Below are 15687 nucleotides of genomic sequence, written 5' to 3' on the forward strand. Positions count from 1 at the left end.
ACAATTTGGTAGCTTGCTTACAAAGGATTTGCTTTATATCAGGGTGTCTTAGCAGCCCAGTTAAGAACTTTATCTGAGATCTTGCTCCTCAGTTACTTGCGATCTTCAAGGCCTTCTATCTGTAATTAAAGAGCAGCCACTGTGGGCTGATCACTTGCTCTAAGGCTGTGGAAATGATCCCAAGGGAACTACAGAAAGATTTTGGCAGACTACAATGTGGAGGAGGAAATTTGATGGACTGTATACAGCTCTGTATCTCTGTAAGTCAGAGACTGTACCTTGCAAGGACTCTTATCTGTCCTAGAAAGAGGGCAGACAGTAGGTAAAAATGAAAAAGGTAGTTTACACGCAAAACTTTTGGAGAAAATCAAAGAGTGATTTATTCCAGCAGATGCAGAGGCATTCTCCCCCACCTCAATAACCTCAGTGAAGTCCATCCCAGTGTGGCTTTTGTGATCATCCAACTGAAGCAACATCAGATATGAGAGGGAGGACCCCCCTCTAGCAGTGGCATATGAGGAACCTTTACTTGGCTTCTGGGGTGATGCTATCAAATGGAGCCAACTCAGGAGTGGGGGAAAACAGGGAGGTGCCACATGGTGGCTAGAAGGACTCAGGCCCCTTGGGCCACCCCCAGAGGCCCACAGACATCGTTAGGACCACAGTGGGGGTTAGGTGAAACTGAAAGTCTCCAACAGCATTGAAGAAGTGGGAGGGGGTTAGGAGAAGAAAAAAAGATACTACAGATTGGAGAGAATTCACTCAGCATAGAAGAAATTAGTTGCTGGTATTTTGTTCATAGTTTTGTGAAATGTTTCATGCTTTGTTGTGGCAAAAACAGCTATAACAAAAACAAACAAACAAAAAACCCTCCTAGGAGCACGTGTGCATTGCAAAAATGACCTGGCAAAGGCAGGAATAAGTGCGAGGATCTTATGTTCCCAGACCTGGCCAAGAAAACCTTTGATGCCCTTGTGGCAGAAGGCAACCACCTTGTCTGCCTAAATCTGATCAAGGCTCTGCCTGGTCATGTTTTATATCCATAAATGATACCACTCACTCTACATCCAACCAGTGTTTCTTCAGTGCCTGTTAACATCCCACCATACTTGATATAACTATGGGCAATGGGCCACCTGTTACAAGTTAGAGAGTGGGGATAGCTCAGTACAAACTTCCACACTGCTGGAATTAGGCCCAAACCCTGGGGGTAGGGAGACAGCTGGGGTCTCAGATGAGCTAAGGATTAAGCAGGGGCACTTTCCATCCCATGTGCAGAGCCATCTCCCTCCTTAGCCCACAGTGTTGCTCACCAGCCAGGCCTAGCATGAGATGATTAAAATAGCTGAGAAGAAAGTCTGGGGGCCTTGAGTTTGTCTTGGTTGTGATTAACTTTTCTTGTTAGGTTCTTTGAACAGTCTCTCTTCCTTGTGGGTGTGACTCGTTCCGGATAAAGTAAACAAAGAGATCTGTTACTATTAATGGAGCTGTTTCTCATAATGAAAATAATAACCATGATAAGCTTCACTTGTGAGCCAGTCATTGTACCCCGAGTGCACGTTCCCAGCCCTTCAGGAAGGAGGCCTGAACCAGGCTGAGGGTTGGAGAGGGGGCTGCAGGCAGACCAGGGCGGCAGGGGGGAAGGTGGGAAGGCAGTTGCTCAGTGTTTACTGAACACCCCGGGGCGAGTGAGAAATGAGGACCTCAATGAGGTTAGAAACCTCACCTTACTCTAGTAGACAGAGGATGAGAAAGCCCCTAGCACTGCACTGTCTAGTATAGTAGCCACTAATCATGAGTGGCTGTGTACATTTAAATGAATTAAATAGGTTACATTAAGTTAAAATTGACTTTCTCTGTCATACTAACCATGTTTTAAATACTTGGTAAGCCTGTGTGTTTTCTGGCTACAGTACTGGACACACAGATAGAGAATATTTCCATTATCACAGACAGTTCTGCCGGTCAGCACTTACCAGAACCTGAGTGCTATCATTACAAAGCGTGGGGTGGAAATGCGCCATAAACGTGAGGCAGCATTTTATCAAATAGAGAAATGAAGCTGGAGGGCCCAGAGAAGAAGATGCTTTAGGTGACAGAGTGAGGCATTCAACCTTGATTAGAGAGGTGGTAGGGAGCTATTTCATATTCCTGAGCAAGGAACGCCCATGATAAAATATAGTTGTATGACTGGACTGTTCGTGTTGAATTTTAGTCTGCAGGTGAGAGACAGTACTGGAAAGGAAAGAAGAGAAATAGAAGAAGTGCCACATGCCTAGGGATGTTGTTTCTGCAGTAGAAGTTAGCTGCTTTTTGCCCCAAGATGGGGCAAGGGAAAATTAAAGAAGGAAGTATGAACAGAGAAGTCAGCTGAGAAACATTATCACTTCCTTTCTTCATCTTCTGCCACTGAACCCTCAAAATAATCTGCTCTCAATTCTGACTCAGTCTAGATTCTACTTTGGATGGCTGTAAATGTGTGGGCGAGGTGTGAATAGTTCTTTCAGAGCTGGGGAAACAATTTCAGGTATTTTCTCAGTATGTTGATATAAGCCGTGCATTAGTTTGGGAACCATGTTTAAATGGGTTTGAAAAGGGAGTAGAATTTGCATGGCTTCCCCCAGCCCTCTCTTCTGAGCTGTAGACCCATCCATCCAGCTTCCTAACCCACCTCCATGAGAATGTCAAGCTCATCATGCTTACCACCTCATCAAACTTACTACCTTTCCCCTTCTCACCTCTACCATTCCTCTTGCTAACACTGACACACACGCCCAAACCTGCTTTACCTCCGCTGGTCTCTCTGATGTACTTGAGTGACATTCTCCCAGCCAACCAATCAGCACAGAAGGCTGCCTGTTCCTTATATTCAACACAGACAGCATTGCTTATGACGTGAGCCTTCTAAAACAGAATTCTAATCATGTTACTTTCCTGCCTAAAAGCCTCTGATGACCCCCAACACCTCCCTCCTAAAAGATGAAGGCTAAACTACCATGGAGTTGGAGTCCTTCGTGGCTTTTTCTGCTGCATTTCCTGCTCTTTCTCCATACCCATCCTGCACTTCATCCAGGACAGCATGCTATTCTCTCTGCTGGAATGTCCTGCCCCCTGCCCCCACCTACATCCAATTTGACCTCTTGGAAAACTCTTACTTGTCCTTCAAGAATCCCGTCAGGCCCCACTTGCTGTGAGAAGCCTTCCCGGCCCTGCCAGACTTAGTTGCTCCCTGGCTCTGGACCCTTGTCACTGGGGACACATGTGCATCGTAGCCTTCATCACCTTGCTTGGTACTTTTTTCTTTCCCTGTCTTCCCTCTCCACTCGCACTCTAAGAAGACAGGGGCACTGCCTTGATGTTTGGCCTTGCTCATCCTTGTATCCTGCACCTAGCACAGTGCCTAACAGAGAGAAGGAAGGAGAAAGTAGCAGAAGTGCACAGGCTTCTACATACACAGCCTTGGGTAAGCCATATTCTATCTCTGAGGGCCAGTTTCCTCCTCTGTTAAACTGTGATAATAACATGTATCTCATGAGGTGATAAATCCATAGGGATTAGTAAGGATAAGTGGACAGGTCCCAGCCAGTGCCTGCTTCTTAAAACATGGACATTAAATGAAAGCTATTATTATTAACATTATTATTATAGTATGGACTCAATTTTATTCTAAATGAGAGAAAAGAAATAAAATATTAAGGAAGGGAGGGATGAAAAGAGGGAGAGAGATTGAATAGAGGGAGATTAGCTGGACATAGCACAATATCCCAGATGCAAAGTCAGAAGCCTGGATTAGGATGGAAGAGGAAACAATATGAGAGGCTAATACTGAGAGGACTCAGCCACCTGCTGAACAAGGAGGAGCAGGAGACAAAGATATTTGTGAGGTTTGGGGTTTGAGTGGCTCAGGTAAGGCAGCTTTCCCCATTCATTCATTCAAGATTGAGGACTTGACATGCACCAGAACCATTTCGGGTCCTGAGGATATGACATTAATCAGACACGGCCCTGATGGATCTAGGAGACCCATTCATGGAAGCAAGGAAGGAAATCAGAGAACAAGGCCAGTTTGAACAGTCGGGTGAGTCCAGGTCTGGACATGATAAAGTGTGAGCGGGGACTGAGAGCTTCAAGCTTCCCAAGAGTTTTGGTTTTGATAAGTAAGGCTTATGAATTAAGAAAGAGATTAGGGGGAGAAAAGAGGTGCAAGTGAAAGCCAGGAGATTTGAGTGACATGAAAATCTCAGACCAGAAAAGTTATATGCATAGATGTTCAGAAACCAAAGAAAAGATGGCATAGAGGAAACCAGCACAGAGGGAAGCATTTCTAACTTGAGGCTATGGGGATAAACCGAGATGCAAGACAGAAAAGGGTACTATTTTCCTCGGGATTTTTAGTAAAGCTCTACACCTCCTAGAAAAGCATCTGGCAATTGAAGCATCTTGATAAATATTTGTTGAGTTAATAAAATAAATGTTTTAGAACGAAATGTGAGCCACCATGCAGGCATTTTGTATTTGCAAGAAATATTGGCCAATTTACCTATTGGTGGGATTTCTGGATATATTCACTGTACTTACTTGAGCAGAGTAGCTGATGGAAGATATAATCCCTGATCTAACAATAATGAATATCAATAGTTACTTATGTGTTGAGTACTTACCATGAGCCAGTCACAGTGCAAGCACTTTATACAGCTGTGTCACTTAATGCTCATGCTCTTTAGGGTAAGCACCATATTTTCACCCTCATTTTTCAGACAAGGAACCAAAGCTCGCAGAGGTGAAATGATCTGCTCCAGTTAACAACTAGAAATCTGATTTCAAAGCCCGAGATCCATACCTAAGCCACAGCCCAGAAAGGAGCATGTATTCTTGTGGTAAAGAGAGGCATCCACATTGGAGATGGAATCCATGTCTAGTAATTCACAGGGTTAAAGAACCCAAAGTGAAGTGGACAGGAGAGCCCATGCCACCCTTCACTGAACTGGGAACAAAGCCACTGTTCCTAACCTATCATGTGAAGCAGCTGCCTCAGCCCCACCCATTTTGCCTGTAGATTGTGCACAATTTTGTGCTATTTCCGCCAGTGTATGCTCTGCAAGGCTCAGTAGGCCTTGAAAAAACAGTGACAGATAAATGGTACTGAAACCTCAAGCCCACCACTGAGGCTGTGCTGACACTCCAACAGGAAAATGGACATATTAGGTAATCCTACCAGCTGCTACTCAAGCTCATGTGAAGAGACCTAGGGATTCTGAGCAAGGCCCGGTGTGGCCGAAGCATGGGAGGGAGAGAGACTGAGCTAAGCTACTGTGGGCTGGCAGTCAGGCCCACACCACAGCTGAGGAGGGAGCCTGCTGGGGAGCTCTCTGAAACAGCAGACCTGGCATCACTACCACCTGAAAATGATAAACAGATTCATACGTTCCTGCCAACACCCTGCACACATACACACATGCAAAGCCCCTACCACATTCACACACACATACATGCAGACCCCCCACCTATCCTGTTGTCAGACTGTGGGATGGTGGCCCTCAGTTTCCATCCAGAAGAAAATTAGGATGTTTGACTTCAGAAACTTCAGGCTCATTTTCTGTATCCCTTTTCTGTCTTCAAAGCCAACGGCCCCCCATCGAAAAGCGCCCATCATTCTTTTGAGTTTCATTGTTAACTTTAGTATGAAAAGCACTGCCCCTTCAAAAGGCATCTTAATGTGAGACTGATAACAGCAAAGGAGCCTTCTCTCTGTACCCTGAAATTAAATCACATGGGTATTCCCAGGGCACTCACCCTTGAGACAAATTTGTATAACCTAATTCATAGAAATATCTAAAAGTCATTCCCTAAATGCCTGCCTCAATACTCTGGAATTGGGCAGATTTAATTTTCCCATGTTCTATGGATTCTAGAAATGCCCTTTATTGTTTGACAAGTGACTATGTCAACCTAAAGGAAAAAACTCTGCTTTGGAAAGTGGCTTGGCACCAATAGCTATGTCTTCTGCAGGAAGAGGTAAAAAATGCTGTCTTGGTAGCAATATGAGACAGAGAGAGGGACATTATCTTTGTGTGTGTGAGAGAGAGAGAAAGAGAGAGGGAGAGAGAATGACAGAGAGTGAGAACGAGAAAGAGAGAAAGAAAGAGAGAGGGAGAGAGGAAAGAGAATGACAGAGAGTGAGAGAAAGGGACAGAGAGAGGAGTACTGGCTTTCTGTTTCTTCTTTCTCATCAGCAGCTCTGGAAACCTGAGCCAGGAACAAATATTGCAAGGTTTTTCTGCACTCCAGCAAATTTGTTTGACCTAGGATGCCTCTCCAGGGCCACCCCTCCAGTGTTCATGTTTTGTGGCTTTCATGTTTCTTAGGAATTTAGAGTGCAGTTGCCTCTTGTGGGTCTGCGTGTCTCCATCAGTTGCAACACCTTACCCGGCCCTCTCTGCCTATCTCTGCATAACAGGAAGCCACGTGTAAAAACAAGAAGCTTGCGGAATCATGAACGTTTCCCACTGAACACTGCCCCAGAGCTGCCTCTTCCTCAGCACAAGGCAAAGTAGAGATTTGGCAATCAGAGGGCAGATTTCTCTGGGGTGACACTGTAGCTGCTTAACTGCATATGCAAGCTACCTGCTTTCCCAGGCATGAGTGTAAAGGAAGAACAATTCTCATCAGGTAAGATTGCAGGATAATTAGTGCAGTAAGCTCTGCCCAGCACCCTGCTGGTGTGTTAAATTAGGAATAGCAATCGAAGTACGGACCCCTCCATTGTCAAAGCTAGTCATTTATTTTAGGTAAGAGGTTTTGGTTCACTGGTCACTAGCATTCATAAATAAATAAGTGCGTTAGGATGCTTGAAATATTTGTATTGCATAAGCATGGATGAATTACACGGCCTGAGTAATTCACAGGAAGGACCCTTCCAGGACAATGCTCAAGTACTGGCAACTACCATCAAGCACTGGCCCTCGAGGAGGCCACAAGCCCTTACATCCTAACAGGAGTCACTCCAGTCAGTTTCTGGGGCCTCTACAGCTCTTAGGGAACAGTGATTTTAAACTTTAACTCTACTGAGAGTTAAAGTGATCAATGAACAATACTAGCAGTGGGGTGGGCCCAGGAAACAAGCCATAATGTGTTTCTCCTATTCTACAACCTGATAAAAAGATTCCATTAAAAATGGAGACAATTTGATCATGGATAGAGGATAGATGATATCAACGAATTATTGATTAGTTTTGTTAGGCGTGATCAGGACAATGTGGTTAGAAAATAAAATTTCCATAATTTTTAAGGATGCATACTTAAGCATGGGGAAAATGTGTCTAGGATTCGTTTTAAAATATCTTAGCATAAAAGGGAATAAAAGAAAAAGAAAAGGATAGATAAAACAATGTGACAAAATCTTGTGTTGCATTTCAGTAGTGGTTCTCCATGGGGGTTCATTATATTTGCTCTGTTGATGTTTGGAATGTTGATATAATAAATGGCTTTTTTCAAGATTCTATTAGGCTTAAAAATAAATTCACTAGGCTTGTTTTTTTTTTTTTTTTTTTACACGTCAACTATTGCTCTAAACTTCAACTTGTCCATTTTCCAAGGTCTGCATTTCAGACCTGTTACTCCTCAGAGCACAGCAGAATGACACTGCACAGATGTTACACCACTCACATACACATTCCCTCCCAGACAGATCCGCCTCCATCCCCCTGCACTGTCACTTTATCAGCTGATGAATGGGAAGAACCGAGGAACTTACTGAGGCAGCCAGTATGGATAGTATCTCCTGTAAAGTCAGCTATTACCCCAACACTTACTGGCAGAGAGGGAGAAAGGGCAGTAGAAACCGGAGGGAACCCGAGGGTGGTCTGCAAGGGAACTTAGGAAGGAATGACCACCTAGAATTCTAGGTGACCTCATGGCAAGAGCTTCCATTTCCAAATTTCCATTAAAATGACAAAGGGACTAGTTCAGTAATAATAAGGGGAAATCTAAAATGAAAGTAAAAGTAAAGAAGGATGCTATCTGCATGTCATTTGGGGGGAAGAGGGATTTCTGCAAGATGTAGAATAGGCAAGGCTAAACTGAAGACAGCTGTTGTCCCACAACTCAATGCATATGGAACAGCCTGCCCCAGAGGCTGTGGAAGGGGCCCAAGAAAAACCTGCACTAACAACGCCTGGAGAGGAACAGCAGCAGCATGGAAGCAGGGAACAGAGGGAGACCTGAGAGCTACTTCCAAGTGTACACAGAGACCTGGCTGGGGCATGTTATTTCCAGTTTACCCTGGGTGCCCAAAGTCAGGCCAGACAAAAAGTAACAGCTCTGTCCTGTTGGCTCCTCAACCAGGTCACAATATCAGTGAGAACAGAGGGTGCCTTTCCAACTAACCTGGAGCTACACAAGAAGAAAAACAAGAAGAAAATGAACTTTTCCTTCAACAGAGAGGGGAGCTTTTTTAACCCCTTAACTAGATGCATCTTAAAAATTACACATAAGCTTGCCATAGCACCCAGCAATTCCACTGCTGGGAATCTATTCAGGGGATGTGAAGGCACATGTCCATAACAGTTTTTGTATGTGAATGTTTCTAGCAGTATTATAGATGATGGTCAAAACTGAAAACAATCCGGAAGCCATCAACAGGTAACTGGATAAACAAAATGTGGGAAAGCCAAATAAAGCAATACTACTCAGCAACACCAAGGAGCAAAAGACTGATTCATGCCGCACAATGAACCTCGAAAACATTCAGCTAAGTGAAAGAACCCAAATGCAACAGACAACAAATTATATGAGTCCACGCACAAGAAATATCCAGAAAAGGCAATTCTATAGAGTCAGTGGTTGCCAGGACTGAAGGTGAGAGCAGGGATTGATTGCAAAACAGCTGGAGAGAACATTTTGGGGTAATAAAAATGTCCTAAAACTGGATTGTGATAATGATCACACAACTTTATAAATTTACTAAAAATCATTGAATCATACACTTACAATGAAGGAATTTTATGGCATATAAATTATACCTCAATAAAGTTTTTAAAAGAAAGATTAGAAACTAAATAATATATATAACTGCCATACACACACACAAAAAAAACCCACCATGGAAACAGTGACAAGTAGAACAGTCTCTGCACAGAAAAAATGAGAATAATTTTCTACACCTTTTATGCAGTGAAACATGCCAGAAACATGCCAATTAGAGATTTTTGCCTGTTTTGCCACTCAAATGTCTAGAATATTCCAGGAATGCAAGAATACCTCAATATTTAAAAAACTAATAAATGGTTCAGCCCATCAATAATTTAAAAAGTTGTATGTTTTCAAAGATTATGAACTTGCTTTTGATAAATTCAACATTAGTTTATATTAAATGTTAGCTATAAAGAACAAAAGATCACATTCTTAGGTGTTAAAGAGTATTTCAAACCAAAAAAAGGGGAGGGGAGAATTGAAGGAATGCTCTATACTGCTGAAAATTCAACTACAGAAAATTAGAAGAATTAAACATTTTTAGGATTCAGGCCAAATATTTGCTTGGTGTTTTAACTGTATATGGAAAAATGATGAAATACAAAGGAGAATCTTCAAAGAAACAGAAAATGACACAGCAGAACATTTCTGATGCTTCTACTGTGTCATATAATTAGGAGCTGTGAAGTTTATGAAAATTTTCACTGCTGTGACACTTTGCAATTTTGTTAAAGATGTTTTAGAGTTTGATAAAGAAAGCATTCTAAAATTCATGAAAGATGAAAAAATACAAAACAACCAACATCACTGTCTTGGTTACAGCTAGTGACTCGTGAAAAAGTATCGAGATTTTACTTTTTCATAAAATTGTATTATTTACCAGCATTTCTATCAACTTTGGGCTACACTTCATGGTACTTGAGTAAGGCTTTGCAGAATGCAGTATTTTCCCCGTGATTCAGCCACTGACATCTGGCAGTTCTGTTTCCTCTTCAAAGCTGTCAAACATTATCAGCTGCCTGAAAAATGCTTTAGGGGGTTTCCCTTTTATCACCCAAGGTCCTCACAAAAATGTCAGGACTTATTTTGTATGTATCTGTGAGCAACTGTAGTGTTTCTGTCTGACCTGGGCTTTCTTGGCCCACACACTAGCCTCTGCTTGACATTTCTTTTTGGCTGGCCACTCCTTCACAGTTCTTATGGAAGAACTAGAAGAATACCACTTTTGTTTCTTTTTGCTTTTTCTGTTTGTTTTTAGCCAATAGTCACTGAAGAATCAACTAAGCTTTTGTGCAGAGGGTAAAGAAGCAGGGACCAGAGATGCACAAACAGGAGGTAAAAGAAGAAGAACCATGAGGGGGTGACTCAACAGGCTAACACCAGGACCCCAGGATGCAGTCCCAATTCCAAATCCCTCTGGCTTAGCACATCTAATAGCATACGAGATCTTTTGAAGGTGAAAACTGAGTTGTAAGATTTGACTTGGGCTATTTTTCTCCAATTATAACTTGTGCGATTTGATTTATTTTTTCCCAATTATTGTTATTGCAGTAAAACACACATAAAATTTACTATCTTAACTATTTTTAAGTGTATAGTTCAGTAGTATTAAGTAGATTCACATTATTGCGCAACCATCACCATCCATTTTCAGAACTCTTTTCATCTTGAAAAACTGAAATTCTGTACCCATTAAAGAGTTCACTCCCTTTTCCTTCTTCCCCTATCCCCTGGTAACCACCATTCTATTTTCTGTCTGTAAGAATTTGTCTACTCTAAGCACCTCATATAAGTGGAATTATACAGTATTTGTCTTTTTTGAAGCGGCTTATTTCACTTAGCATAATGTCCTCAAGATTCATCCATGTTATAGCATATTGCAGAATGTCCTTCTTTTTAAGGCTGAATAATATTCTATTGAATGTATATACAATAGACATTTTGTTTGTCAATTCATTTGTCAATGGACACCTAGGTTGCCTCCATGTTTTAGTTATTACAGATGATGCTGCTATGAACGTGATGTACAAATATCTCTTCAAGACTCTGTTTTCAATTCTTTGAGTATATATTTAGATGTGGAATTGTGGGATCAGGTAGTAATTCTATTTTTAATTTTTTGAGGAACTGCTATACTGTTTTCCGTAGTAGCTGTAACATTTAACATTTCCACCAACAGTGCAAAAGCGTTTCGATATCTCCACATCCTTACCAACATTTGTTATCTTTCAGTTTTTTAACAGCAGCCATCATAATGGGTGTGAGTTGCTGTCTCACTGTAGTTTGGGTTGCATTTCCCTAATGATTACTAATATTGATAGCATTATTTCATTTATTGTCCATTTGCATATCTTCTTTGGAGAAAGGTCTATTTGAGTCCTTTGCCCATTTTTTAACTGAGTTTTTTTGTGAGGTTTTTTTTTTTTTTTTTTTGTAGAGTTTAGGAACTCCTTATATATTCTGGATATTAATTCCTTGTTAGATATATGATTTGCAAATATTTTCTCCTACTCTGTTGATTTTTTACTCTGTTTGTAGTATCTTTTGATACATAATTTTTTAAATTTTCAGAAGTCTAATTTGACTATTTTTTCTTCTGTTACCTGTGCCTTTGGTGTTGAAGCCAAGAAATAATTGCCAAATTCAATGTTGTGAAGTTTTTGCCCTATGTCTTCTTCTAAGAGTTTTACAGTTTTGGGTCTTGAATTTAGTTCATGGGTCCACTTTGAGTTAATTTTTGTATATGGTATGAGTTAAAGGCCTAATTTTATTATTTTGCATGTGGATATCCAGTTTTCCTAGCACCATTTTTGAAAAGATAATATTTTCCCCATTAAATTATCTTGGCACCCTTGTTGAAAATTATTTGACTATACACATATATGTGAGGGTTTATTTCTAGACACTCTATTCTATTCCATTCATCTGTTTCTGTCTTTATGCCATTACTACACTGTTTTGGTTTACTCTAAGTTTTATAAGTAATCATATAATTTTTGAAATCAGGAAATGTGAGTTATCCAGCAATGTTCTTTTTCAAATTTTTTTTGCTATTCAGGATTCCTTGAGATTCCATATGAACTTTAGGATGAGTTTTTCTATTTCTACAAAAAAAAGTCATTGGGGTTTTGATAGGAATTGCATTAAATCTGTAGGTTGGTTTGGATGCTATTAAGTCTTCCAACCTAGGGAGCCTGGGATGTCTTCCCATTATTCTATTCTTTAATTTCTTTCAGAAATGTTTTGTAGTTTTTGCAGTTTTGTAGTGCAAGTATTTCACCTCCTGGTTAAGTTAATTCCTAATTAATTTATTCTTTTTGATGGTATTGTAAATGAAACTGTTCTCTTAATTTTCTTTTCAGATTGATCACTGTTAGTGTATAGAAGTGCAACTGATTTTTGAGCTTTGACTTTGTATCCTGCTACTTTGCTGGGTTTATTAGTTCTAACAGCTTTTTGGTCGAATCCTTAGGATTTTCTACATATAAGATTATATTATCTCTAAACAGAGGTAAGTGTACTTTTTCATTTCTAATGTGGATGCTTTTTATTTCTCTCCCTTACCTAGTTGCTTGTCTAGGGCTTCAAGTATTACATTGCATAGAAGTTGCAAAAGTGGTCATCCTTGCCCTGTTCCTGATCTCAGAGTAAAAGCTTCGAGTCTTTCAACATTGAGTATGATGTTCACTGTGGGTTATTTAAATATGACTTTTATTATATTGAGGTAGAGTCCTTCTATTCTTGGTTTAGTGAGCGTTTTTATCATGAAAGAATGTTGAATCTTGTCAAACACATGACTATCATTTGAGATGATCATATGTTTTCCCCTTCATTCTGTTAATGAGATGTATTAATGAAATTGATTGATTTTTCTATGTTGGATCACCCTTGCATTCCAAGAATAAATCCCATTTGGTCTTGATGTATAATCTTTAAACGTGCAGTTGCAGTCAGTTTTCTATTGTAGCATTTTGTGGAGGATTTTTGCATCAATGTTATAAGGGATATTGGTCTGCAGTTTTCTTGTAATATTGTCTGGCTTTAATATCACGGTAATGTAGAATGAGTTAGGAAGTTTCCCCTGTTTTTCAATTATTTTGAAAAGTTTCAAAGAGACTGGTGTTAGTTCTTCTTTAGAAATGTTGTTGTCTGGCTTTAATATCAAGGTAATGTAGAATGAGTTAGGAAGTTTCCCGTGTGTTTCAATTCTTTTGAGAAGTTTCAAAGAGACTGGTATTAGTTCTTCTTTAGATGTTTGGTAGAACACACTGGTGAAGACATCAGGTCTTTACTTCATTAGGAGATTTTTTATTATTGACTGAATTGCCATGGTTAGAGGTATACTCAGATTTTATTCTTTTCTAAATGAAAACTATTATTTTACTTTAGGCTTGATAGGTTTTGACTTTCTAAGAATTTTTCCATTGAATCTAGGTTATCAAACTTGTTGGTGTACAATTGCTTATAGTACTTTTATAATTCTTTTTATTTCTGTAGAATAGGTGGCAATACCCTCATTTTCATTTCTGAATTTAGTAATTTGAATCTTCTTTTTTTTTTTCATTATCTATCTACCTAAAGCTTTGTAAATTTTGTTGACTTTTTTGAAGAGGCAAGTTTTGATTTTGTTAACGTTCTCTATTATTTTTATATTCTACATTTCATTTATCTCTGTTCTGATCTTTATTATTTCCTTCCTTCTGCTAGCTCTGGGTTAGTTTTTCCTGTCTTTTTCTAGTTTCTTAAATTATGAAGTTCATTGTTGATTTGGGATCTTTCTTCTTTTTAATGTAAGTATTTAAATCTATCAATTTCCCTCTTACTCCTGCTTTCTCTGTTTTCCACAGTTTTGACATGTAGTGTTTTTTTTTATTCACCTCTAAGTATTTTCTAACCATCCTTGTGATTTCTTCCTTGATCTATTGTTTAATAGTGTATTGTTTAACTTCCACAATTTTGAGAATTTTCTAGTTCTCCTTCTCTTATTAATTTCTAACTTTATCCCATTGTGGCTGGAGAAGATACTCTGTATGATACCTACCTTTTAAAATCTATTGAGACTTAAACTGTGTCCTAATATATGGTCTATCCTAGAAAATATTCATGTGCACTTGACAAGAGTGTGTATTTTGTTGTTGGATGGAGTGTTCTGTATATGTCTCTTAAATCTAGTTGGTTTATTGTGTTGTTCAAGTCCTCTATGTCTTCACTTATCTTCTGTCTGGTTGTTCTATTCATCATTGGAGTGGAGTATTGATGTCTCCAACATTATTATAGAACTGTCAATTTCTCCCTTCAATTTTATCAGTGCTTGCTTTATATATTTGTATGGTCTGTTATCAGATGTGTAAATGTTTATTATTGTTATATCTTCCCACTGTACTGAGCAATCTATGAATGTATAATGTTTTTCTTTGTTTCTTGTAGCATTTTTTAAATTTAAAATTCATTTTGTTTGATATTAGTATAGTCACTCATTCTCTTTTGGTTGCTATTTGCATGAAATATCCTTTTCTATCTTCACTTTCAATCTATTTGTATCTTTGGATCTAAAGTGAGTCTCTTGTAGACAGCATATAGTTGGGCTGTTTTCTTATCCATTCTGCCAATCTTTGTCTTTTTAATGGTGAGCTTAGTCTAAATTACATTTAATGTAATTACTGACAAAGAGCAACTTACTTCTGTAATTTGCTATTTATTTTCTACATACCTTACAGCTTTTTTGGCCTCCATTCCCTGCATTACTATCTTCTTTTGTCTTAGTTGATTTTTTTTGTAGTGAAAGGTTTAACTTTCTTCCTTCGTGTGTGTGTACATATATATTATTTAGCTATTTTCTTTTGTTTACAATTGGGATTACATTTAATATCCTAAAGTGATGATATTCTACTTTAAATTTATATAAACTTAACTTTAATAACATACAAATACTCTGCTCCTTTAACATCTCTGCACCCCACACCTTTAAGCTGTAAATGTCTCAAAATTACACCTTTATACACTAATAATTTTTCATGTCTCCACAGTTGTATAGTAAGCAAAATGTGAAATTACAAACCAGACTGACAATCATGCTAGCTTCTAGACTAATAATTGTTTTTAAAATGATTTGACCCTTAAATCATGCAGAAAACCAAAGGTGGAGTTAAATACCATCATTATAGTAATTCTGACTTTTATAATTGTAGATGTATTTACCTTTGCTGAGATGTTTTTTTTTCCTTCATATGGCATCAATTTATTGTTTAGTGCCCTTGTGTATCAACCTGCAGGAAGGACTCCATTTAGCATTTACTGCAAAGACAGGTAAAAACTCCTTCAGCTTCTGTTTATCTGAGAATGTCTTAATTTCTCCCTCACTTTTGGAGAATATTTTTTCTGGGTATAAAATTTCTAGTTGACAGCCAAAAAAACAGCACTTTAAGTATATCAGATCACTACCTTCTGGCCTTCAAAGTTTCTGATGATAAATTTGCTCATAATCTTATTGAAAATCCCTTGTATGAGACAAATCAGCTTTCCTTCACTGCTTTCAAAATTCCCTCTTTGTCTTTGACTTTTGATAGTTTGATTATAATGTGTCTCGATGTGGGTCTCTTTGAGTTCATCAGCTGTCATTGAACTTCTTGGATGTTTATATTCATGTCTTTCATCAAATTTGGGAAGTTTTCCATCATTATTTCTTCAAATATTCTCTTTTTGGTTTCTTTCTTATAT

The 15687-nt window shown here is 39.0% G+C and overlaps 2 protein-coding genes across 6 annotated transcripts in view; one reads left to right on the forward strand and one right to left on the reverse strand.

Moving 5' to 3' along the window:
- Positions 1 to 15687, forward strand: part of CNRIP1 (cannabinoid receptor interacting protein 1) — a 1091934-nt gene that overhangs the window by 651930 nt on the left and 424317 nt on the right. The gene's annotated exons all lie outside the window — the stretch shown is intronic.
- ARHGAP25 (Rho GTPase activating protein 25) overlaps positions 1 to 15687 on the reverse strand; it is a 91519-nt gene that overhangs the window by 54743 nt on the left and 21089 nt on the right. The gene's annotated exons all lie outside the window — the stretch shown is intronic.

The sequence above is a fragment of the Macaca thibetana genome, chromosome 13 (genome assembly GCF_024542745.1).
Source record: "Macaca thibetana thibetana isolate TM-01 chromosome 13, ASM2454274v1, whole genome shotgun sequence".
In the NCBI taxonomy this organism is placed as follows: Eukaryota; Metazoa; Chordata; class Mammalia; order Primates; family Cercopithecidae; genus Macaca; species Macaca thibetana.